This window comes from Portunus trituberculatus, chromosome 10 (assembly GCF_017591435.1).
Source record: "Portunus trituberculatus isolate SZX2019 chromosome 10, ASM1759143v1, whole genome shotgun sequence".
Lineage (NCBI taxonomy): Eukaryota > Metazoa > Arthropoda > Malacostraca > Decapoda > Portunidae > Portunus > Portunus trituberculatus.
This window is the reverse complement of record NC_059264.1, coordinates 4976583-5001582: the sequence shown is the minus strand read 5'-3', so window position 1 is coordinate 5001582 and position 25000 is coordinate 4976583. Positions and strand designations below refer to the sequence as shown.

Here is a 25000-nt window from a genome sequence, read left to right as displayed (position 1 = left end):
ACTTATTGTCACCTAAACACACCTCTACTAACTCTCTATTTACCTAACGGTACACAAATATTCACACGAAAAAGTCTGAGGAAAGAATGAAAGGTGAAATATAAATGATGAATCCCATTACTACGTTATCTTCCTTCGTGGTTGTAGAATTTACAAGGACTATCCTTCAGCAACAAACTTTTTCGCTCCTCGCTAGACTCGTCTCACTAACCTTCACCAAGTCAATTGAGAAAGTGAAAAAGAAACTATTATACTTCAAATGGAAGCTTTCGAGGTCTCAATGGTATTACTAGAAAATTACAAGGAATTTCTTTTACCACCAAACTTTTCGGTTCTCACTTGATTAATTTCACTAACACACTAAGTAAATTGAGAAGGAAAGTGAAAAGAAACTATTATACTTCAAATGGAAGCTTTCAAGGTCTTAATGGCATTACTAAAAAAATTACAAGGAATGTTTTTCACTAATAAACTTTTTGGCTTCTCACTTGATTTAATTCACCAACACACACTAAGGAAATTAAGAAGGAAAATAAGAAAAAAAAATTATGCAGTAGTAAAATATACAAGATTTCAATGCCATTACTAGAAAATTTCACTAAACCACACTTGAACCAATTGAGAAAGAAAGACAGAAAAAAAAAATACGTGAAGTAGTAAAAGTATAAAAGGTTTCAATGCCATTATTTTCTGAGGCTCCCATGTGGTTTCCGAAGAGATTGGAGGAAATATTCAACATCACCAGAATCTTTTAGGGCGTGCCAGACAAACTAAACTATTCATGAAAGGCCAAGTAGTGTAGAACAAAGAGGTGTTGGCCAATACTTTACCTCATAATGGTGGACTCTGTTACCTATGTATAACTACCTCCATTATTTAACCTGTACAGTCACTTGTATTACCTCACCTGTATGTTTCTCATTATATTCTTACCTTTAAAGACACATTTACCTTAGGACTTTTACCTTTGGACACTACCTTAGGACACATTTACCTCAGGACTCTTTTACCTTAGGACTGTATTACACATATAATCATCTACATTAATTAACCTGTACAGTTACTTCTATTACCTTACCTGTGTTTATCATTGTATTCTCACCTTTTAAGACACACTTCCCTTACCTGTGTTGTCTTGCTTCCATACTTGTCATCTTACCTTACCTTACTGTATATGAGTTAAGATGTCACCTGTAGCTATGTATTTACCTGTATTTCTACCAGAGATATGCATACGTGTTACCTGATCTCGATGAATTGATTTAAAGTGTATCTCTTTGTATTTACCTGTATTTTCTAAACTAACCTTTATCTTACATGTCTTTAATTATCTTTCATCTGTCATGTCTATATCTTTTATCCTATCTGTACATTCATCTTCATTACCTTAACTATTCACAAGTTATCAGTATAGACTCAATCAAAATACACCTGTATGTTAACTTATTATTTACTTATATACATGTTCAAATACCTTTCTCATATTCACCTGTGTTATCTCACTATAACCTGTTACCTTTTGTTGCTTGCCTTCTTAGTCTGTCTCACTCAGGGTTAACACTGGGCACCTTCCTTCTGTGCGCTTTCCTCTTCGCTCGTATTCTCAAACGCTTCTGTGCCTCATCTTCTCTATTTCGAAAGCTTTATTTAAATTTTCACGAGTTTTATAAGGTGTTTTTATGTTTCTAGAGGTATATTGACAAGATTTCTGCATTATTAACTAGAGAAAAACCTCTTAACAACCCCGCTAATCATCCCTTTTTTTTCGTGTTGAGAGAGCTAGGCGTTTCTGAATATGGCAGTCTGTCTCTCCGCCCACTGTCTCTTCTTTCACTGGCTTCATAAATCTCTGGTCTTTCTCTCTTCCTCCTGCCTGGTGCATCTATTTCCAGTATCTCTCTTCCGACTTCTCTCATTCTTATTCATTCTTACCTACATATGTTCAATTAACCCCTTCAATTTTAAGACGCATTTTTTACTTTGAATTTTGGGTGTGATTAGACGATTTTATTTGCATTATGGAGGTCAGAAGATTAATGGCCAGAGTCTTCACTATTTCAATCCACAAATAAGTTTCTAAAGCTGTATAAAATCACCAAATAGTAACCAGAATGAATGTGAAAAAGCGTTATGGTACTGAAGGAGTTAAAATGCACCTGTTTTCATTTATTTAACACAAACCAGCCTTACCTTTCCTGTGTTATCTGATCAATATTCCACCATTACCTTACTTCCTTCCTCTGTGAATCACCTGCACATATATTAATTAACGCATAAGGTGTGTGTGTGTGAGTGTTTAATTCAGCCGACCCCACCTGTGGCTGGTGAGATTAATTAACGGTGTGTGCCCTATAACTTCACCTGTGTATCTTGTGGAAGTTAAAATTCACTCCGTGCTTATAAACTTCCGCCTTGTGAAATATTCCTGTCCGCCCAACTTGCATTATGCTCCGGGCGAACTCAAGTTTTTAACGAAGCAAAAATAATACGTAAGAAGAGCTCACTTATGCAGCCTCATGTTTAGTAGATGAGGTGGTGGTGAAAGGTGTGAGTGGTGGTGGTAGTGGTGGTGATAATAGTAATGGTCTGTACGTGGTGGTGGTGGTAGTAGTAGTAGTAGTAGTAGTAGTGGTGGTAATAGTGGTGAAACTCTTATTGTTTTGTATTTTGTGTCTTTATTTTGTGTGTGTGTGTGTGTGTGTGTGTGTGTGTGTGTGTGTGTGTGTTGGTTGGTCAGTCGCCATAATTAACCAAGCATCCGCCTTAATTATAAACCAGTGTCCATGAGAGAGAGAGAGAGAGAGAGAGAGAGAGAGAGAGAGAGAGAGAGAGAGAGAGATTTCAGTGCTAATTCTCATGTGTCAGTGTGGCCTTAGCTGAGATATATTAGTAGTTAATTCACTCGCCTCTCTCTCTCTCTCTCTCTCTCTCTCTCTCTCTCTCTCTCTCTCTCTCTCTCTCTCTCTCTCTCTCTGTTTTCAACCTCAATACGAATAGAAATGAAAGGAGATTATGTGAATAGTGTGTAATTTCTCTTTCATCCTCCTCCTCCTCCTCCTCCTCCTCCTGCTCTGCTATCTAAGGCACGCCAGATGTACAAGTTACCAGGTGTAAAAATTACATTACCAGGAACGTGGGATCAGCAAGGCTTAGCAAGGCGCGACTCCACGTGCATGTAGATAAGGCGCACGCACACGCGCACACACACACACACACACACACACACACACACACACACACACACACACACACACACACACACACACACACATAAATGTTTAACACAACGGAATTGCATTTGCAGACTGGAACGTACACACACACACACACACACACACACACACACACACACACACACACACACACACACACGTACGTTCGAATTTGGCCGCAAGACAGTGGTTATATACACACACATACATGCATACATACATATCATGAGAGAGAGAGAGAGAGAGAGAGAGAGAGAGAGAGAGAGAGAGAGAGAGAGAGAGAATGGCCACACAACACAACACAGTCTCGCCTTCACTCGATTGCATCTAAATGGCATCTGAACCTCCTCTTGCTTCTCCTCTTCCTCTTATTCCTCTTCCCATACTCTTTTCTTCTTCCTATTTCTTTTCTCTCCATTTATTTGTTTGTATTCAATTTTCTTCCATTTTCATGATTATTTATGCTCTTATAATTCCTCTTTTCTTTTTTATTGTATCTCCTTTTATTCTCTTTTTTTCTATTTTGTCTTCTATTTTTTTTTTAATTCGTTTCTTATTCCATTTATTTTCCTCTCAAATTTTCTCTCTTTCTCTATTCTCTCGTCTCTTTTTCTCTCCATCTCTTCTTCTTCCTCTTTTTTGTTTTTGTTTTGAATTATGTTTCTCCTCTCTCTCTCTCTCTCTCTCTCTCTCTCTCTCTCTCTCTCTCTCTCTCTCTCTCATCCTTTCCTCTTCCTTGTTTTTCTTCTTCATATTCATAATTTTCTTGTCTTTTTTCCCACTTTTTATTTGTATTTTCTATTTTCTTTCTTCCTCTTTCTCGTATTTCTTCTCTAACTACTTTTTAATTCCCGTTTTACCACCACCACCACCACCTCCTCCTCCTCCTCCTCCTCCTCCTCCTCCTCCTCCTCCTCCTCCTTTTCTTCCTCTTCCCCTGATTCGATTAATAATTTTTTCCCTCCTTGAAAAAGCAAACAATTAAGTAAACACGAATTAAGAAAGTTAATCCAACAGCTCCTCTCTCTCTCTCTCTCTCTCTCTCTCTCTCTCTCTCTCTCTCTTGCTTTCCTTCTTTTTCTGCTTCCTCCCTCCTTCATCCTCTTTCCTTCTTTCTTTTTTTTCCTTTTCATATTTTCTTTACTTTTTCTTATTATTTATTTTAGCTTTCCATTATTCCACCTGTTTGTCTGTGCATCTGTCTGTCTGTCTGTCTGTCTGTCTGTCTGTCTGTCTTTGTCTGTCTGTCTGTCTGTCTGTCTGTCTGTCTGTCTGTTTTAGTATAAAAACAAGAAAAAAGAAAATGAAATAAAGAGAAAAGAAAAGTGTGAAATGTAGAAATTATAACACTGAATTTACACACACACACACACACACACACACACACACACACACACACACACACACACACACACACACACACACACACACACACACACACACACACACACACGCCCGGTAGTTCAGTGGTTAGAGCGCTGGCTTCACAAGCCAGAGGACCGGGGTTCGATTCCCTGGCCGGGTGGAGATATTTGGGTGTGTCTCCTTTGACGTGTAGGTGGTGTTCACCTAGCAGTGAGTAGGTACGGGATGTAAATCGAAGAGTTGTGACCTTGTTGTCCCGGTGTGTGGTGTGTGCCTGGTCTCAGGCCTATCCCAAGATCGGAAATAATGAGCTCTGAGCTCGTTCCGTAGGGTAACGTCTGGCTGTCTCGTCAGAGACTGCAGCAGATCAAACAGTGAAACACACACATTGAAAGAAAATGCCAAAAAGAGGTAATGTATGAAATATGATGGAAATACCTCATAATCTCTCTCTCTCTCTCTCTCTCTCTCTCTCTCTCTCTCTCTCTCTCTCTCTCTCTCTCTCTCTCTCAATATGTACTTATTTTTCCATTTACATTTCAAATCTCTTAATTTACTTCCTATCCTTTTTCTTTCTTTCCTTCCTTCTTCTTCCTCTTCCTCCTCCTCCTCCTCCTCCTCCTCCTCCTCCTCCTTGATCCCATTGTAGGTGGAATTGAAATATGCAGACCTTTTAAAACGCTTCCGATAAGGCGTCCGAGATATGGAAATAAATAGAAGAGAGAGAGAGAGAGAGAGAGAGAGAGAGAGAGAGAGAGAGAGTGTGTATTATGATTTCGTTATATATAAGTATAGATTTTCAATAGAGAATTTCATACGGAGAGAGAGAGAGAGAGAGAGAGAGAGAGAGAGAGAGAGAGAGAGAGAGAGAGAGAGAGAGAGAGAGAGAGAGAGAGAGAGAGAGAGAGAGAGAGAGAGAGAGAGAGATTATCAGGTTTTTCCTTCATATTTCATACATCATTTTTTTTATTTTCTTTTTCTGTGTGTGTGTGTGTGTGTGTGTGTGTGTGTGTGTGTGTGTGTGTGTGTGTGTGTGTGTGTGAGTGTTTAAATTCAGTGATATGATTTCTACATTTCACTCATTCCTTCTTTCTTTTCTCTTTCTTCTTTTCCCATTTTCTCCTCATTTTTTTTCATTTCGGTTTTATGATACAATATTCACATAGATATAACCAAACGAGAGTAGTAGAAAGAAGAAGAAGAGGAGGAGGAGGAGGAGGAGGAGGAGGAGGAGGAGGAAGAGGAAGAGAGGGAGAAAAAAATAAAAAAAAATTGCAAAATAAGAGAAAATGAAAGACGAAACAACAACAACGATAAGAACAAGAGGAAGAAAGATAAGAGTGAGGAGGAAATGGAGGAGGAAGAGGAGGAAGAGGAGGAGGAGGAAAAGGAAAAGTAGGAAGTTCATAAAATATTAAAGTAATAAACGAAGGAGGAAGAAAAACAAATTAAGAGGAAGATAGAGAATCGAAGGAAAGAAAGAAAGAGGAGGAGGAAGAGGAGGAGGAGGAGGAGGAGGAGGAGGAGGAGGAGGAGGAGGAGGAGGAGGAGGAGGAGGAAGGGGAGAAGAAGTTAGGTATAGATAAGAAAAAAAGAAAGATGAGAATGGGAAAGGATGAAAAATAGTTGATAGGGAACGAAATAGGAAAAAGGAAATTAGAAAACAAGAGAGAGAGAGAGAGAGAGAGAGAGAGAGAGAGAGAGAGAGAGAGAGAGAGAGAGAGTAAAACTGAAATGGAAACTGAGAAAGGACAGAAAAACAACGAACAGAAAATTGAGACGAAAACAAGAAAGAGAAAGAAAAAAAACAAGAAAATAATTAATGAAATGAAGAAAACTGAGAAAAGAGAAAGAAAGAAATAAAAAGAAAAAGATGAAAGAAAATAAAGAAGAGAACACGGAAGAAAGGAAACAAGGGAAAAAATGATCACACACACACACACACACACACACACACACACACACACACACACACACCAAAAAGCAATTAAGGTAAAACAAGCCAAATTTCACACACCTGTCCTTAAGATTAATCACGAGACAGGTGTACAAATGTTGACTCTGCTAATACCTGAAGGAGGAGGAGGAGGAGGAGGAGGAGGAGGTGGTGGTGGTGGTGGTGGTGGTGGAAAAAAAAAAAGAAGGAAGAAGAAGAGGAGGAAGAGAAAGAAGAAGAGGAGGAGGTAGAAGAGGAGGAGGAGGAGGAGGAAGAGGAGGAGGAGGAGGAGGAGGAGGAGGAGGAGGAGGAGGAGGAGGAGGAGGAGGAGACCAGGATGACCAGGAGGACGGAAGAGGAGTAGAGAGAGACCAGAGATGAGAGAGAGAGAGAGAGAGAGAGAGAGAGAGAGAGAGAGAGAGAGAGAGAGAGAGAGAGAGAGAGAGAGAGAGAGAGAGAGAGAGAGAGAGAGAGAAAGAGAGGAAGAGAAGTCACATTAACCCGGAGATGAAAGAGGAAATAGCAAAGTTAGAGAGAGAGAGAGAGAGAGAGAGAGAGAGAGAGAGAGAGAGAGAGAGAGATAATAAAGACACATCTCACCCGAAGGGAAAAGTGAGAGAAGAGAGGAAGGAGGTAGAGGCAATATCTTGGGAGGAGGAGGAGGAGGAGGAGGAGGAGGAGGAGGAGGAAAAAAAAGATGAAGAAGAAGAAAAAGAAAGAAGAAGAAGAAGAAGAAGAAGAAGAAGAAAAAAGAAAAAAGAAGAAAGAAAAGAAGAAGAAAAAAGAAGAAGAAGAAGAAGAAAAGAAGAAGAGGTAGAGAAGATGACAACAGAAATAGAGAGAAAACAAAAAAGAAATGGAAAAGGAATCAAAACAAGTAAAGTAAGAAGGAAGGAGAGAAAGTGAGAAAGAAAGAAAGAAAGAAAGAAAGGAGGAAAGAAAAAGCAATACGCAATATTTTGATTTGATATGGATTGGAAATGTATGCTCTCTCTCTCTCTCTCTCTCTCTCTCTCTCTCTCTCTCTCTCTCTCTCTCTCTCTCTCTCTCTCTCTCTCTCTCTCTCTCCATAATTCCATCATCCTCTTTGTCATCATCTTCCTTCCATTTATTATCTCTTGGTGTCTTCTTTCTCTCTCTTTCTTTTCTTTCTTTTCTTTCATTTCCTTTGTGTATTATTATTCCATTTGCTTCCACCGATCATGTGTTAAGTCTCTCTCTCTCTCTCTCTCTCTCTCTCTCTCTCTCTCTCTCTCTCTCTCTCTCTCTCTCTCTCTCTCTCTCTCTCTCAAATTATATCCGAATGCCAACATATTGCCCTGATTGTGTGTGTGTGAGAGAGAGAGAGAGAGAGAGAGAGAGAGAGAGAGAGAGAGAGAGAGAGAGAGAGAGGTAAGAATGAAGCATGATAAAGAATGTGGGTGGAAGAAGGAAAAATGTAAAGAGAGGATGAGTCACACACACACACACACACACACACACACACACACACACACACACACACACACACACACACACACACACACACACGAAGGAAGTAATAGGAAGGAAAAAAACATTGGAAAGGAAAAAACAGGATAAAAATAAGAAAAAAAAGAAAGTTATAAGAGAGTTTTGAAGAGGAGGAGGAGGATGAGGAGGAGGAGGAGGAGGAGGAGGAGGAGAAGAGAAGAAGAAGAAGAGGAGGAGAATTGTGATGAAATAAGAGATGAAAAGAGGAAAAGGAGGAAGATTTTAAGGTGGAGAAAGAGGAATAATGGAGAAAAATGAGGAGGAAGAAGAAGAGGAAGAGGAGGGGGAGGAGGAGGAGGAAGAGGAGGAGGTCAGGGAACACGAAAAGAAGATTGGATTGCAAATATAGGTTTTGTTTGAGATGGATATGTCCTCTCTCTCTCTCTCTCTCTCTCTCTCTCTCTCTCTCTCTCTCTCTCTCTCTCTCTCTTCTCTCTCTTTCTTTTCTCTTCTCTCTTCTCTTCTTCTCTTCTCTCTCTTCTTCTCTCTTCTCTTCTCTCTCTCTCTCTCTCTCTCTCTCTCTCTCTCTCTCTCTCTCTCTCTCTCTCTCTCTCTCTCTCTCTCTCTCTCTCTCCTCTACTTACTCTCTCTCTCTCTCTCTCTCTCTTATGTTTGACTCTCTTCTCACCTGCCGTCATTACCTTCACTCCCACACTCATCCGACCTACCTTTCATCCCCTTACCTATCTCATTACCACCACACCGTTCCTGCCTACCCCTCATTTCACCTCAAAGCTTCGTCAAAGTAACTCCAGACAGATGAGCCTTGGAACAACCTTGATCCCCTTGAAGTGTTTACCCATAAGCACAGTTTTTTTTCCCCCATAAGGCTTTCAGTGTACCTCCAGCTGTACCTTGCAGTAACATAAACTCCCTTGACATAGTACTTTTGAAATCGTCTGTTGCCAATTTTTCAGCATTATGGCCTTCAAGGTGGTGTTGGTAAGGAGATTTCTAAATAGTTCAGTGGGTGTTGAGATGTATGTATATTTTTTTGGAGAAAAGAGAAGGAAGAAAAAAAGAGATGATAAATATGACGCCAGCTAGTCAGTTTTAGTATGATTGTTGTGAAGCCTTCCTGTTAAGTCTCTCACAGCTACAGGCAACAGGTAACACCAACAGAAACAATGTGTGAACTCTTTATAAGCATCTGCAAAAAAAAGTTAGCGATGAAGAAGATCACATTTTGCTATTTTGCTCAGTTCGGAGATTGGGTGTGGCTGTAGAACGAGTAAAGGTGTCTTGTATTAATTGATGATGCGAAAAGATGTACAAAATGACAATAGAAAAGTTAAGAAAGGTCAAGTCAAAGGAAAGGAAAAAGAACAGAAGAAAAATAAGATGACAGCTTTTAAATTTTAGTACCATTGTCTTAAAATTCTCCTGTCAGTTCTTGCACCGCTATAGGCAACAATCAGCACCAACGGAAGCAATGCGTGAACTCTTTATAAGCATCTATAAAAGTTAGCAATGAAAAAGAACACATTTTGCTATTTTCCTTATTTCAGAGATTGAATGTGGCTGAAGAACGAGTAAAGGTGTCTCGGATTAATTGATGATGCGAGAAAGTGGCAATAGAAGAATTAAGAGTTCAAATCGTAGGAAGGGCAAAGTAGTAGGAAGGGCAAAGTACAGTAGTAGACATTGAGTTCCAGAGTTCCCAGTAGAAGTAACATTGATTCTTTTAAGGTCGAGGTGAAGACTTGTTTCACTTCTTTCCCTCTTGGTGTAAAATATAGAGAAGCACAATTTTAACTATGCGTGGGTTATATTAGACCTTGAACTATTTTTAGGTAAAGATTTAATTAGGTGCACTTCATCTTAACCTTCTATTACATTTATATTAGTCACTATGTTGGTGTATATAGATAATGATAGCTATTTTATTATATTGTATTTGTTGTTAAAAATTCTGATCTATTTACTTTCAAGGTTTAGTTGTATTTCATCTTACCTGAACCTTTTATCACATTTGTACTAGTTATTATGTAAGTGTATATAGATAAAGATAGCCATTTGTTTATATTGTATTTGCTGTTAATGATTTTGAACTATTTACCTTAAAAATTTCATTAATTGTGCTTCATCTAAACCTTGCATTACACTTGTTTTCGTCACTGTATAGGTGTATGTATGTAGGCACAGATTCCTATTTGATTATGTTATATTTGCTGTTAAGAATTTTGAACTATTTATTTTAAAGATAAAATTAGTTCAACTTTATCTTAACTTTACATTTATATTACTTAGGTGTATATAGGTAAAGATTTCCATTTGCTTATATTGTATTTCCTGTTAAGGGTTTTCAACTGTTTATTTTATAGATTTGACTGATTGAACTTCATCTTAACCTTGCATTACAGTTAAGTGGATCTTTTTTAAGTGAGCCTTTTTTTATCGTTTTTTTTTTTTGTCGTTGTCTTCCCTACATAAAAAAAAAAATCCTTAGTTCTGATGTGTATATAGGTAAATCTTGCTATTTGATTATGCTGTATTTGCTGTTAAGGGTTTTGAGGCCCTTGGAAGCATGTCGATGTCCTTGAGGCAGTGGAGAAAGTGTCCTGCTTCCTAAAGGCTTCTAGGTATTCAAGGGAGGACGACCCCTGGAGAAACATTGATCCACTTAAAGTATTCGTGAACGTACCTGCAATATTTTCCCTCTTCGTGTAAAGTGAGGGAAGGCAGAATTTAAAGTTAGTGTTACTGTATTCTATTTTAGAGAATACATTATAAATTACAGTATATACATTGCTCTTCATTTGTTTAAGTTTTTTACTTGTATTTTGACTTTAGCTACTGAAATTTTAGGCATAATTTACATTTTTTAAAACACCAAAAGTACTGAACCGTGAACAGAAATTGAAGTAACATTGATCTTACATTTCATTATCTTCAGTTTACAAGATGCCAGTATGTAATTATGTATGTAATAGTAGCAACTGAAATATTAAGCGTTTCGTACATATTTTTAAAACACTCAAAGTAATAAACCTTGAAAAGAAACTGAAACAGCACTTCTTACATTTCCTTACCTTCAATATACAAGATACCAATATACAACTACCTATTTCATCTTACCTGCTGAAATTTCAAGCATATATTACATCTTTTTAAAAAACACTCAAAGTACTGAATTTTGAATAAACATTGAAATAACACTTATCTTACACTTTATTAGCTTCAATTTACAAGATACCAGTACACAACTATCTATTTAAAACCAGCTACTGAAATACTAAGCATACTCTACATTTTTAAAACACTCCAGCCTAAAAATAAACTATAGAAATAACACTCTTACACTTCCTTATGTTTTGCTCTCACCATCACTACTTTTCAAAGGTTCTAGTTGAAGAGAATGGTGTTTTTAAGAGTATTTGTGTGGTTCTGGTGATGGATTGGCAAGATATTTAGTTTATCATAAGAAGGAACTGTCTTAACAACCCGGCTAATTGTCTCTCTGGAGTTAGGAAATCGTCGTGGTGAGAGTGCATGGATTTTTTTGGCCTATATTCTGCAACACTCCGGCGCCAGACCTTCACTGTTATTAAAGGATTGTAGATGAAGTGACACGGGTTTTCAAGGACGTTTCTGTAATTCTAGTGACATGTTAACAAGTTTTCTGCATTATGAACAGAACAAATACTCTTTAGAACTCGGCTGATCGTCTCTGTGGTGTTTGCAAATGGTCGCGGTGAGAGAGAGAGAGAGAGAGAGAGAGAGAGAGAGAGAGAGAGAGAGAGAGAGAGAGAGAAGCGTTTCTGAATATAGCATTTTTTTATCTCTGCTACTGAAAGATTAACCATACTCTACATTTCACTTCACTTCTTTTATTTCTTCTTTAGTTTGTCTTCACAGTTTCCCGTCTTAACCCTTTCAGTACCATAAAGAGTTTCCATATTCATTTTGCCTACTTTCTGGTGATTTAATACAGCTTCAGAAACTCAAGGGGGATTAAAATAGTGAAAACTCTGGCCATTAATCTTTTGACCTCCATAAACCCTTCCTAGTGTCAATAAAATGGTCTAATCACACCCGAAACTCAAGGTAAAGATGCCTCTCAGTACTGAAAGGGTTAAGACACTCAAGCTTTGAAAAAATCGTAAAAAAAACCCCTTATCATATGAGTATAGTAAAGAAACACTCGTCTCTAAGTCACAAACTATTAATATACACTGCCACCGACGCTGTAGTGATGAAAGACGACAAAGAAGTCTTGCAATCATCATCCGGTCTACATTGGCGGGACTCAAATTATTATCTGATTTGGACAAGTTTCCCCTTCTAATTAATCTGTGCTGCCTCCGTTTTCTTTGATCTTGTTGCTTTTTTTCATTGATGGTGGTGGTATTTGTGGCTAATTAGAGAGGATGAGGAGAGTAATGCTGCTTCCTGAAGAGAGAGAGAGAGAGAGAGAGAGAGAGAGAGAGAGAGAGAGAGAGAGAGAAATTTCCTTCGAGTTTGTTTATAAAATTTTATTCCTTTTCCTTTCTTTCCATTTTCTGTTGTTTTTTTTTCTTCATTTTCTGATGTTTAATTAATTTTGATTTTTTTTTTGTTGTTTTCTTTTCCAAGTTTAGCATTTTTATGTAAAGTCTCTCTCTCTCTCTCTCTCTCTCTCTCTCTCTCTCTCTCTCTCTCTCTCACTAACGCAAACTCAATAATATTGATAACAACAACAACAACAGCTACAATAATAATAATAATAATAATAATAATAATAATAATAATAATAATAATAATAATAATAATAATAATAATAATAATAATAATAACAATAACAATAACAATAACACTGCACGTGGATGTCTGTACTAATGAAGGCACTTACCGACTAAACTAATTACGTCATCCAATTAATTTTTAATGATTTTTGTCGCGGGAAACCGACGGAAGATGAAAGGCTGGAGAGGAAATAATTAACGAAGATGTTTTTTTTTTTGGTAACAGTGTGAGGTGGTGGTGGTGGTGGTGGGGGTGGTAGTTATAGTAGTAGTAGTCATCACAATAATCCTTCCCCTTCCTATTTTCCTCCTCCTTCTCCAACAAGTCGTATAAGGAACGACTGGAAGCATTAAATCTATTCAGCTTAACAAAGCTCAGGATAAGAGGAGAGATAATTAAAGTTTTCAAAATTTTTCAGGAATATAACAACCTTGATGTAAATAAATATTTTACCATTGATCATTCCACTACGACAAGGAATAATGGATTTAAAATTACACCAAAACGCTTCAAAACCCACGAGGCAAAGCACTTTTCTTTAATAGAATTGTTAACATTTGGAATAAGCTTCCTTCAGAAATAGTAAACAGTACTTCCATTGCATCATTCAAAAACAAAATTGATAAATATTTAAAGAATAACCCCCAACAAGCTCTCTTCTTGTCCGAATAATTAAACATTATATTAGTATAACAATTATTTTGTGTAACTTTCTTATAGATAGATATGTAGAGTTCACCGTAGGCTGAATAATAGAATCTCCTTTCATCCTTTCCTGTGAAAATTCCATGTCAGTTTTTCCATACTGCATGGTACTTTTCAAACTATTTTCCATGCCAGCGAAAGCTGGAGGGAGTGGTGGGTGGGGAGGAGCCTTCTCCTGTACTGTCCTGTCTCTCTTATATGTAGCCAGTTAGAAGTAGTTATCAAACAGCCTCGAAAGGACCAAGAGGTCTGTTGCTGTTTGGTTTTCCTTTGTATCCTTTGTATTCTTTCTTCTCCTTCTCCTTCTCCTCTTTTCCCTTTTCCTTTTCCCCTTCTTCTTCTTCTCCTTCTCCTTTTCCTTTTCCTTTTTCCTTTTGCTTTTGCTTTTTCTCCTTCTCTTTCTCCTTCTCTTTCTCCTCCTCCTCCTCCTCCTCCTCCTCCTCCTCCTCTTCCTCCTCCTCCTCCTCTCGTTACAGATACTCTGTTAGAACTCTTTACTCATTAAAATTAGCAACTACTACTACTACTACTACTACTACTACTACTACTACTACTACCATCACCACCACAACAACTACCACTACCAACAACAATAATACCAATACGAAGAAAATGCAGTAATTCCGTTTTCTTTCTCATGGGAGTCTTAAGTATTTCCTTGAATCTGCCTCGGGAAAGTTGTGACATGTGGCTTCTCTTTTGAAACACTTCCAGGATGAGATGATGATGATGATGATGATGATGATGATGATGATGATGATGATGATGTGTGTGTGTGTGTGTGTGTGTGTGTGTGTGTGTCTTTGTTGTACTCATTCATAACTCTAAAAATTTTTAATACTTGTTTATCTTTATTTTTTATTTTCTAATTTTTAGTGATAGTAATGATAATAATGGTAGTAGTAGTAGTAGTAGTAGTAGTAGTAGTAGTAGTAGTAGTAGTAGTAGTAGTAGTAGTAGTAGTAGCAGTAGTAGTAGTAGCAGCAGTAGTAGTAGTAGTAGTAGTAGTAGTAGTAGTAGTAGTAGTAGTAGTAGTAGTAGCAGCAGTAGTAGTAGTAGTAGTAGTAGTAGTAGGTGCGATAATGGTAGTAATAATGATAATGATAATAGTAATAGTAATAATAGTAATAATGATAATAATAATAATGATAATAATAAGAACAATGGCAAAAATAACAACAACAATAATGATAATAATAATAATAATAATAATAATAATAATAATAATAATAATGATAACAGTGCAATCTAGTTTTATTCTGTTGGAACATTTTAATAATGTAGAAATCTTGCATCATATTTTCAAGCATTTCTCTTATTGCCAAGATTCTCTCTCTCTCTCTCTCTCTCTCTCTCTCTCTCTCTCTCTCTCTCTCTCTCTCTCTCTCTCAGAACTAGACTACAAGTTTTTTTCATTTTTCCACCCCGTAACATTTCTCTCCACTGTATCAAAAAAAGGGCAAAAAAAAAAAAAAAACGTTTAAAAGTCCAAAGTGTGTAAATATGTTTTGCATTTTTCCCCACGTTATTAATGGCAATGTAATTAAATGACCCTCAGAATTAATGCCAGTAAAAATTATCTGGACGTGAAACTCTTGCTAACTTCCTAACTCACTGTCTTTCTAACTTACTGTCACTCTAAATCAGTGTTCGTAACTTCCTAATTTAACTAACTGTCCTTCTAACTTCCAGTCTACCTAACTTCATAACCTACTTAACTAACTCTTCTTAAACTTCCAGTCTTACTAACTCCGTCTTCCAAACTTCCTAGCTTCCTAACTTATAGTCTTACCAATTTGATAAAATATGTAAGATAACTGCACAAGGCTTTCTTCTTCCTCTCACTCTTATTCTGTCCAACTCATTAATGCAAGAGTTAACCAGTACTCTCAATCATTCATGCCTTCCTCAGGTACACTCTGGAACTCCCTGCCTGTGTCTCTACTTCCACCTTCCTATGATTTGACCATTTGAGAGGGAGGTTTCAAGACATTTATCCCTGACTTTTGGCTAACCCTTTCGGATCTATAAGGGGACTGGCAACTAAGTGGGCCATTCTGTATTTTTTTGGGGGGTTGCCCTTTGCCAGTTTTCTCCTCTTACATAGAAAGGAAAAAGGCAAAAAACTGAGTCATTTATGAAGATGAACCATGAAGTTGTTACTGTGATCTGTCTCGTAACTGTCAACTGTTCTCTAATGTTCTGTGGTGTGGCTGTAACTGTTCTCTAGTGTTCTCTGCTGTGGCTGTGACCTGTTCTCTAGTGTTCTCTGCTGTGGCTGTGACCTGTTCTCTAGTGTTCTCTGCTGTGGCTGTGACCTGTTCTCTAGTGTTCTCTGCTGTGGCTGTGACCTGTTCTCTAGTGTTCTCTGCTGTGGCTGTGACCTGTTCTCTAGTGTTCTCTGCTGTGGCTGTGACCTGTTTTCTAGTGTTCTCTGCTGTGGCTGTGACCTGTTCTCTAGTGTTCTCTGCTGTGGTTGTGACCTGTTCTCTAGTGTTCTCTGCTGTGGCTGTGACCTGTTCTCTAGTGTTCTCTGCTGTGGCTGTGACCTGTTCTCTAGTGTTCTCTGCTGTGGCTGTGACCTGTTCTCTAGTGTTCTCTGCTGTGGCTGTGTCCTGTTCTCTAGTGTCCTCTGCTGTGGCTGTGTCCTGTTCTCTAGTGTTCAATGGTGTGGCTGTGACCTGTACTCTAGTGTTCTCTGCTGTGGCTGTGACCTGTTCTCTAGTGTTCTCTGCTGTGGCTGTGACCTGTTCTCTAGTGTTCTCTGCTGTGGCTGTGACCTGTTCTCTAGTGTTCTCTGCTGTGGCTGTGTCCTGTTCTCTAGTGTCCTCTGCTGTGGCTGTGTCCTGTTCTCTAGTGTTCAATGGTGTGGCTGTGACCTGTACTCTAGTGTTCTCTTCTGTGGCTGTGACCTATTCTCTAGTGTTCTTTGTGGTAACTGTGACCTCTGACCTCTGTAACGCTTCTTCACAACTCTTTGCTGCATTACTGTGGCGCTTCTCTCTGGTGACATGGTTCAGTTACCTGGTGGTGTGTGGCAAGGCATCATTACCTGCTTTGTGGAGACTTCATCCTTCTACCACAGTAAAGGAAGAGTTGAAGAAGTAGTTGTGGTGGTGGTGGTGGTGGTGGTGGTGGTGAAGGGAGAAAAGATAGAAATTAATGGTTGAAGAAATAGTGGTGGTATTGGTGGTGGTGGTGGTGAAGGCAAAGGAGATAGAGATAATCAGGGAAATCTAGGAATGAATATAAAGAAGAAAAAAACGAATGAATAATATAGAAAATAAAAGAAATAATTAACAAACAAACATAAATAAATAAGAGCAAAGGAAATAAAAATAATGACGGAAATCTAGAAGTGAATAGAGAGAAGAAAAAATAAATGAAAAAATTAGTACATACGAAAATAAGAACAAGTAAATAGAAATGATTAATAAAGGGACATAAATAAATCAGAAAGTAAATTAAAGTGTGTAGCTCACCTGATGCATTATTCTAACCCTTTCCTCTGCTGTGTACAAAACTCACGACTCTAAAACCTCTCCTTCTGCATTATTTTAACCCTTTCCTCATCTGTGTACAAAACTCACGACTCTAAAACCTCTCCTTCTGCATTATTTTAACCCTTTCCTCTGCTGTGTACAAAACTCACGACTCTAAAACCTCTCCTGCTGCATTATTCTAACCCTTTCCTCTGCTGTGTACAAAACTCACGACTCTAAAACCTCTCCTTCTGCATTATTTTAACCCTTTCCTCTGCTGTGTACAAAACTCACGACTCTAAAACCTCTCCTGCTGCATTATTTAACCCTTTCCTCTGCTGTGTACAAAACTCACGACTCTAAAATCTTCTGCTTCATTATTTTAACCCTTTCCTCTGCTGTGTACAAAACTCACGACTCTAAAACCTTCTGCTTCATTATTTTAACCCTTTCTCTGCTGTGTACAACAACTCACGACTCTGAAACCTCTCCTGCTTCATTATTTTAACCCTTTCAGCTGCTGTGTACAACAACTCACGACTCGAAAAGCAATGTATGGTTTATGAACATCTACAAAATAAAAGAAAGAAGTAAAAGAGTAATTGAACCTTATCTGTGTGTACTAAACAAGACGGTTTTACGACGGGACATTACGGGTAGCAAGTGACTTAAGTGCTGGCAAAACTCCTGACCTTTGACCCTTATTTAAGATTATATGTACATGCATTCACTCTTGGTTATTCAGCTAGCTTAGGTCCACCTCTATGTATATTTAAAATGCCTCTTAGTTAATTAAAGACAGTGTATTATATATGAACACACAAAAACGAGAGAGAGAGAGAGAGAGAGAGAGAGAGAGAGAGAGAGAGAGAGAGAGAGAGAGAGAGAGAGAGAGAGAAGTAAAATGATAATAGTAGATTTAGTAGCAAAATTAAAAAGTGTATTATTTATCAACATCTACAAGAGAGAGAGAGAGAGAGAGAGAGAGAGAGAGAGAGAGAGAGAGAGAGAGAGAGAGAGAGAGAGAGAGAGAGTAAGATGATAATGATAATAGATTTAGTCGCAAAATAAAATAAAAATATTGTATTATATTATGAACATCTACAAAATAAGAAGCAAAACAATAATAGATTTTAGAAATGCTTACAGAACAAGAAAAAAGAAAAAAAAGAAAAAAGTGTTAGTGTGGACAGTAATTAAAGCAAGATGTGATGAATAAAAGAGTTCTAATATTTTTTTTTTTTCATTTTTTTCATGTCAATCTTTTCATTTCTAGTTTTTTTTTTTTATGAGTATCGAGTGTGAGATTCCTGATGAGTTAATGGTGAGCTTTTAATTTTCCTTTCTCTTTTTTTTTATTTACCTTTATTTATTTACCTTTTTATTCATTCACTCATTTATTTTCCGATTTACTCAAGTTTATTCATTCATTTTTCTTGTTTTGCTTGCTTTCAAATTTTTTTTTTGTTTTTTCTCGTTTTTTCTTGTTTATGAATCGTTATTTTGAGATTTGGCAGTTCATTTTATTTTCTCTAGTCTTTTTTTTTTTTTTAACTTCTGATTTCTGTTTTTACGTGTTTTATGAAGTTGACACCATTTTTTTTTCTTGCATATTCATGTTTTCGTTTATTGCCAGAGTTTTATATTTTCTGTAATTTGCTTCAATTTTTTTTTTATATTCATGTTTTCCTCTTCTATTTTTTCATCTATTTATTTTTATTTTATCTTGAGTGTGAAATCTCTCTCTCTCTCTTTTTCTTTATCTTTTTTACTATTTTTTTTCTTTTGAGTTTGTGGTGATTTTTTCTTCATATTTTCCTCACATTTAATTCTTTGCTTTTATTTATTTTTATTTTGTGGTCGTGTTTTGGTTTGTTATTTTCGCTTCTTGCTATATTCTTTTTATCTTTTCTCTTTTCTTTATTCTTCTTCTTTTCTTTCTTAATTCTTTTGTATTCTTTGTATTTTCTGTATCGTATCACTGTTTAATTTTTTTTTTTTATTGATTGTTTTTATTATTGTTTGTGTTTTTAACTGGGACGCATTTTTACCTTGAGTTTTGGTGTGATTAGACAATTTTCTTGACATTACGAAGGGTCTATGGAGGTCAGAAGATTAATGCACTTAGTCTTCACTGTTTTAATTCCCCACATAAGTTTCTGAAGCTGCATAGAATCACCAAATAGAAAGCAGAATTAATATGAAAGCGTGTCCTGGTACTGAAGGGGTTAAGAGCATTACCATATTCCTTTAATTTCTTCTTTTCTCTGTTTTTTTCTTTCCCAGTTTAGCTCATTTTGTAGAATCTGAAGCATGTCTTGTGTTTTTCCTCTCAATATTTTTTTTAGTACATTTATTATATTTTTTATCGGGTTAATTATATCATTACTTATCATTCCCAGAAATTTATCCCTTATTTTTCCTTCTCATGGTCTAAAATTAAGTAAGTAGACAAAGAGAAGTTCACGTGTCAAGAACTCTCATTTAAACTCTCTTCTTTAGCTGCAGATTTGATGATGATGATGATGATGATGGTGGTGGTGGTGATGATGGTGGTGGTGGTGGGTGGTGATGATGATGATGATGATGATGATAGTGAAGACAATCCAAAAAGAGGAAAAAAAAGTTCTGCATTTTTCCTCTCAGATCGTACACATTATTTCCCCTCCTTGACTTCCAGCATTCTCTCTCTCTCTCTCTCTCTCTCTCTCTCTCTCTCTCTCTCTCTCTCTCTCCTCTCTCGTTGTTTTTTCTCGTATTATCATCTCTTTTTTTTTCTAATTTCCATGGAAGTGCTGATGACTATGATGATGACGTCACTTCTTTCCAAATTGTCGTGAAATGTTTGCTTCTCAGATTTCTTCATTTTTAGCGTTTGATTTCCGTGCCTCTCAGAAATTTCCAGTTTGTTTTTCTATTTGTTTTTCTTTTTTTTTTCCTGTGTTGTCTTGTTTCTAATATTATATTTTCTTCATTTCGTTTTTTTTTTCGGGAAATTTTTTTTTATCTATTTTTTTTCTTGTTTCTAATTTTGTATTTTCTTAATTTTCTTTCAGTTTTTTTTTCAGGTCTTTTTTTTTTTTGTTTTTTGTTCTATTTTGTTTTGTTTCCATTATTTTCTTTATATTTTAATGCTTTCCAGAATTTTCATTTTTTTCATATAGGTGTTTTGTTATTTTTGTTTATTTCAGTTTTACCTTGTTTCTTTTATTTCCTTCATTCTCTTTTGTTCATTTTTTTATGTCTATTTTTGTGTTTTTTTTCGATTATTTTAAGTTTTATTGAATGCTATTTCTATTTCAGTTTTTTTTTGTAGTATTTTCTTTTCTTCACAATATTTCCTGAAAACTCAACATTTTTCTATATTTTCTTAATCTTTTCATAAAGTCCACTATTTTTCATGTCCTTTCACTTGCATTTCTTTTCTACTAAGTTATTAAAAAGTCACTAAATATTCTCTCTAATCTTTATATTTTCCTGTATTTTCCTTATTTTTCCTCCTGACCCCACAAATTCCCCTCAAGTTTCCCCTTACATATTAATTTTCCTCTTTTCCATCTTTGGTCATATTCACGTACACATCACCATTTTCTTGCAGATCAATATTTTTCCTGTATTTCCCCTTGTTTTCTACCCTAACTCACCATTTACCCTCAAATTTCCCCTCACACATTAATTTCCCATGCTATATTTCCTCCTTTACCTTCCACCCTTGGTCATATTTACATAGCCATTCACCATTTTCCTTCAGGTTAATATTTCCATGTTTTCCCTCAGAGCTGTGTGTTTTCCCCTCGTTTCCCTGGAGGAGGCATGACGCTTTCCCCTCAATATCAACTGTCGTCTTCAGCTTCTTGTTTTTTCCCCTTTCAGTTGACGTCGTGAGGGGATCTGCGGCTGAGAGAGAGAGAGAGAGAGAGAGAGAGAGAGAGAGAGAGAGATGGATCCAGCCAAAATTCTTCAAATAATCACCAACAGCACGTGGATGGGTGAGTATAATCCTGTTTTATTCATTTCTTTATTCATTTATTTATTTTCCTTTCCCTCACTTGTCAAGGGAACTGGCCCAGGGGGAAAGAAAGGAGAAAAGAAGATGGAGAAAGGAAAAAAAAAAAAACGTTCAGTCTGTCCCTTCCCTTGAGAAAAAGGTGAAGAGAGATTGGTGAAAGATTTACACACACACACACACACACACACACACACACACACACACACACACACACACACACACACACGATTCCTTTCCATGTTTTTTTTTTCTTTTTTTTTTTTTTGTTTAATTGTTTTATTTTGCAGTTTGTTCAAAGTTTTTTTATTCCTCATTTTTTCGTTTGGATTTTTCGGTTTTGATTTTTTCTTTTTTCCTTTTTTTTTGGTTTCAGCTAACGAGGGAAAATATTTTGTGTAATGTTTTTATAGGGGAAAGTGTGTAAGTGTGTGTGTGTGTGTGTGTGTGTGTGTGTGTGTGTGTGTGTGTGTGTGTGTGTGTGTGTGTGTGTGTGTGTGTGGTTAAATGACTATTTTTATGATACTTTTTTGTTTATTGTTGTTTTCATAGAAGATACAGAAATCGGTACTCAATTACTGCATTTATTTGTTTATTTATTTAGTTATCTATTTATTTATTCATCTTTGTATATGCTCTTTATTTATTATAGCATGTTTTGACCAGGAAGCTTAAGATGAACGAAGGCTAAGAACACACACACACACACACACACACACACACACACACACACACACACACACACACACACACACACACACACACATACATACATACATACATACATATTCAACAGTTTAAAGGGGAAGATAGACAGGTATTGAATTATCTCTAATGAATGCTAAATGCCACATTGTTAGAGCATTTGCCTATTAAAACTACCATCACCGCTCCTCCATAAGTGAATAGCATGGCAAATAGAGTCAAGAGATGAAAAAAAGAAAGAAAGGGAAAAGAAAGAAGATAGGAGGAGGAAGGAGGAAAATAGTGAGGGATAGATTGAAAGATAAATAGATGGAGAGGCTGAGAAACAGACAAATAGATAGAAGGGAGGAAGAAAATAATAGATTAGCAGATAGATAATTGGAGAGGTGAGAAAAAGACAAATAAATAGATGACGAGGTGGAAAGACTGTTATAGAATTAGAGAATGTCTGTTTTTGTGAAAGAAATTGTGTTGTTTTATCTTTTTCTGCTTTTGTGAGGGAAATGTGAGTTTTCCTGTTTTAGTGAAGGAGATTGTGTGATAGATAAGCTAATGTGATAAGAAATAAACAGGTAGACAAATAGATAGATAGATAAACAGGAATAAACACAAAACACATCAATAAAACGTTCCAAATATTTGACTCAATACAAGAAATGAATCATATTAAAAAGAACAAAAGTTAGATAAGCAAATATGATAAGAAATAAAGAGGTAGACAAATAGATAGATAGATAGACAGCAATAAAGACATGACATATACATAAATAAAAAGAAAAACAGCATGTCAACAAAACTTAGCAAATAATTAAACCAATACAGAAAATAAATTAAACCAAAATAGACAAATGATAGATCAGCTAATATAGTGAAGAAATAGATAAACAGGTAGACAAATAGATAGATAGATAGATAGACAGCAAAAAACACGACACATCAATGAAAACTAAAAATAGTGAACACACTCATAAAACTCACCAAATATTTAACCCCTTCAGTACCAGGACGCGTTTCCATATTCATTCTGCTTACGATTTGGCGATTTTATACAGCTTCAGAAACTTATGTGGGGGATTAGAATAGTGAAGACTGTGACCATTAATCTTCTGACCTCCATAGGGCCTTCTTAATGCAAATAAAATCGTCTAATGGCACCCAAAACTCATGGCAAAAATGTGTCCTAGTACTGAAGAGGTTAAACATAAATGACTTAAAATAAATAGATAAACAGCTATATAAAAAGATAGTTAGTAGACATAATAAAGATATACAAAAAAAAATTTAACATGCCAATAAAACTTACCAGATACTTAACAAAAATGCGAAATGAATAATAAATCAAAGCAGAACAAAAATACATTCTTAAATACAGCCAGTTGACCTTACCTGTCCTAATTACACCTGTGAGGAGAAGCTTTACCTGGCGTTACCTTTACCTCACCTTCTCCTCTCTCTCGTATCTTTCCACCTGAGTACTTCTTGATGGCGAGGCGGCGAGGAGAGAGAGAGAGAGAGAGAGAGAGAGAGAGAGAGAGAGAGAGAGAGAGAGAGAGAGAGAGAGAGAGTACTTTTCTCCAATATCTTCTCACGAGTTTTAATGGGTTATTGAACAACTCTCTCTCTCTCTCTCTCTCTCTCTCTCTCTCTCTCTCTCTGATTAATTTCTTTAGTCTTTTAATATTTTACCTGTTTTAAATTTGCATATCATTTTTTTCCCCTTTCTTTAAATCTGTTCTTTTTTATTCATTGCTTTCTCACAATTCCTCGATTTCAATTTTCCCCTCTCTCTCTCTCTCTCTCTCTCTCTCTCTCTCTCTGTGGTCCATTGTGTTCGAGTGGCGCAGGGTAATGTAAACAAATCTATTATGCCTACTGAGTGGCCAGGCTGCTATAATGCTTCCCCAAGGGCCCTGCCAGACTGCCCGCCCTTATCAGAGAGAGAGAGAGAGAGAGAGAGAGAGAGAGAGATTTCCTTCCAAACCGTTTCTTTTCTCTTTTCTCAATCTTATGTGATCTTAAATAGAGTTATTGTCTTTTTTTATTATTTGAGAGAGAGAGATAGATAGAGAGAGAGAGAGAGAGAGAGAGAGAATTTCCTTCCAAACCTTCTTTCTATTTCTCTTTCTCAATTTCATCCCATCTTTAGAGAGAGAGAGAGAGAGAGAGAGAGAGAGAGAGAGAGAGAGAGAGAGAGAGTGAGAGAGTGTTGCAAGATAACAATAAAAGAAAGAACAGTCACGCAATATCAAACTGAAAATAAAAACAGAAAAAGGCAAAAAAAAAAGCAAAACTATATGAAAAGGAAAAAAAACCGGAAAAATAGAGCGATCTTTCTTGACAAGTGATATTGCAAGAGAGAGAGAGAGAGAGAGAGAGAGAGAGAGAGAGTCCCACTACAATAGGTTAACATATGACCTTAAGAAGAAAAGGAAGAAAAAAAAGGGAAATAAATAAATTGATTAATCTTTTCACTACTATTTTTCATTTCCTCCTCCTCCTCCTCCTCCTCCTCCTCCTCCTCCTCCTCCTCCTCCTCCTCCTCTATTAATCATTGTGGTGAACTCAATGCAGTAGTATCTGGCAATGATCCATCTCTCTCTCTCTCTCTCTCTCTCTCTCTCTCTCTCTCTCTCTCTCTCTCTCTCTCTTATTTATTGCGTATGGGGGATTTTTTTCCTTTTTATTAGAAAGTCAAGTGGATATTGATATTGGAGGGAAGATTTGAGAGAGAGAGAGAGAGAGAGAGAGAGAGAGAGAGAGAGAGAGAGAGGAATCAGGGAAGAAACGAAACAAAACACTAAAAGAAAATAAAACACAATAGATTTTCTCATTACCCTCATTATTATTATTTTTATTATTATTATTTTTACTATTTTTATCATTTTTTTCCTCTTTTCTTTTATTTTCTTGTTTTTCTTTTTTTTTTTTTTTTCGTTTTTTGTTTTTATTCTGCTTGTTTATTTTTCCTCTTTTTCCTTCTTTTTTTCTTTCCCTCTTTCTATTCATTTTTTTTTTCCTGTCCTGTTTTTCCTACTTTTATCTTCTACTTCTTTTTCTTTTCTTTTTCTTTTTCTTCCTTTTTCTTATTTTTCATTTTTTTTATTTTCTTTGTTTTTCTTCCTGTTTTTCTCTCATTTTCCTATTTCTCTTTTTAACTGTTACTTATTTTTCCTTCTCTTCTTCCCGTTTTCTATTCCTTATTTTCCTTGTTTTTCCCTCTCATGTTTTTATTCCTATTTTTTCTATATATAATTTTTATTTTCTTATTTTTTCCTCTTTTACTGTTAAAATTGTAAGACTGGAACTATGACTCTCTCTCTCTCTCTCTCTCTCTCTCTCTCTCTCTCTCTCT

General features: G+C 36.4%; 1 pseudogene; it reads left to right on the top strand.

The window, feature by feature from the left end:
• LOC123501848 overlaps nt 1-25000 on the top strand; it is a 363959-nt pseudogene that overhangs the window by 81775 nt on the left and 257184 nt on the right.